This window comes from Carya illinoinensis, chromosome 4, assembly GCF_018687715.1.
Source record: "Carya illinoinensis cultivar Pawnee chromosome 4, C.illinoinensisPawnee_v1, whole genome shotgun sequence".
Taxonomy (NCBI): Eukaryota; Viridiplantae; Streptophyta; class Magnoliopsida; order Fagales; family Juglandaceae; genus Carya; species Carya illinoinensis.
The window spans coordinates 44,350,001-44,352,500 of record NC_056755.1 but is presented as its reverse complement, the minus strand read 5'-3'; positions in this window follow the sequence as shown (position 1 = coordinate 44,352,500).

Genomic DNA, 2,500 nt, shown 5'->3' with positions numbered 1-2,500 from the left:
TTTTATCTAGAGGAATCGCTAAGGTTTTTGTAGTTGCAATTAAAACTAGATCAACTCAAAGAGAAATAAGCAAGAAAATAAAACTGACTTTCAAAGATCAAATTCAATAGGGAAGAAAACTTCTAGGAAATCGATTTCACCTAATTCTTCACTATGCTTTTCTCATCCAGCTAATTTAACTTAAACCTCTTTTGTCTATTAGCAAATCTCTAATTCATCCAAAAGCCTCTTTCGATAGTCAATTGGAATTGACTCTTGGTTATCAATTCACACAAGAATATGCAAATTCAATAATCAATAACGCAATGAGATCAATGATTTAATGACTACATAGGTTCATACAAGTCTTTCGATCTCTATACTTACCTATGCTGAAATATCCAAGATCTACCCTATGATTCCCTCTTTCGATAGCAAATCACAAGATTACTTATCATCTAATCAATGGCCAGTTAATTAGAAGCAATAAATTCAGGATAAATCAGATAAACAAAGAGAGAATTGCATTAAATTAGCATAGACAATCAAGCATAGTTCGGAAATAGGTTACATCGGTTTCCTAGAATGAAGAAAATTTAGCTCATGCTAGAAATGGAATTCAACATAAACGAATTCACCATAATTGTTCTGAGAAGATGGGAAGAAGAAAATAAACACTGAAACAATCCTCCTTGCAGCCTCAACTCGTCGTCAAAAGCTCAGGGGAACGATTCAACGCTTTTCTCTCTTCCGTGCTCGTGTATGATTCCAACGTACGTGCAATAATTGGAATCCCGTCTCCAAAAACAAATGAATTGAATCCTTCTAGCTGTGTTTTTCTGTCCCAAAGAGTGTTCTCCAGTCCAAAACTCGCGGCTCTAGAGTGAAAAATGGCTTTTATATGGTCCCACGGCGGAAAACCTAAAATTTGTCAAAATACGATGTTCGCTAAAGCGGGGTGTCGAGCGCGCGTCGAGCGTTCGACTCTGCCTGATTTCGCTCGAGCGTCCTATCGAGCGCACATCGAGCGTTCGACTCTGCCTGATTTCGCTCGAGCGGCCAATGTCTCTGCTCGAGCGATCTTCGTTTTTCAGCAACCCGCTCGAGCTCCCTGTCGAGCGGCAGTCGAGCGTTTGAATCTGCCTGAATTCGCTCGAGCGGCCAAAAGCCTCCGCTCGAGCGAACTTGTAAAATCTGCAATATGAAATTTTGCAAGTCATCAAATACCCCCAAACTTACAACTTTGTTTGTCCTCAAACAAAAAGAAAAATAAATGATAGTTTAGGCAATATCAACTCGACCCCAAAGAGAAGTATCATCACTCACCAAGCTTTTATGAATTTAGATTTCATCTCTAGTATTTTACTCTTTTAACATCAAAGATAGCAAGAAAATCAATAAAAAATTTTACAATTTGTCAAGCAAGAGTTAGGCGTTTACTTCAACCTAAAGCTAAGACCTTGAGTGTGAGTGTGATATAGTCAATTTAATCTCAAACCACCTGCAAACTCAGATAAAAGTAGAACAACCAAAATCAGAAGAATTCTCTTAAAACTTAACCCCATAAGTCCAATTTTCAGAAATCCTCTCCACTAATGTAGTCATCACCAAAATCAGAGATCAAAAGGTCTTTATTAAGGTTGTAATGATAGGCCACAGGGTGAGGGTTAAGAAAGAACTGGATATGGGAAATCAAAGCAAACTGGGAAAATACTTAGTGAAAAGAACACTAAAAGAGATACCCACATGATTCAAATCATAGCTCTTTCTTGGCAATATGCTCATACTTGTGGCATTATTATTGCTGTAATCACTGAAGCAATACCAACAATTCCTTCAACCAAATCTGAGGTGATACATACTCCGCTTAGTGACTTCTTTTTCTTTTCTTCTCTTTTCTATTTTTTTTTTAAATCACTTCCTTTCTTCTTCTTCTACTTCTTTGATCAAAACAGAGCAAACATAATACGGTTCATCATGAAACAAATTTTCTCTTTTAAATGTAACTCTCCACCAAAGTATTTTCTCAAATGATCAAAGGTAGATTCATTGTTTTTCAGGCTTAGAGCGGGCATGGTTTATGTAGTTTAAAGAATCAATAAAGGCTCATGAAGGCTCAAGGGGGTTGACTATGGAAACACACCATGTAATGATGGCATGACATTTAGGACGGCTGGGAAAGCTTTTTGGTTATGCCAAAGAAATGCCTAGATCATTTCTCTAATATTTGGTTTCAACTAGGATTTCGCCTCAAGGACCCATCAACGGATTCTAGAGCAAAGCAAAATCGAACCTCTCTCTTTCAATTAATTCAACTTCTTCTCTTCATAAGCAAAATGGAATAAGAGAAAAACGACTATGTGCTCAATTGTGTTCAAGGTCAAAGATTTAAACCAAAGTACCCACAAAACTTCACTTGACATAAAAGAAATTTTTGAAAATTTTTCTCAAAACCATCTTCAATCACAAATTTCAAAGTCATAGAGAATTCAATCTTACTCCAATGCATGTTTGGTAAGAG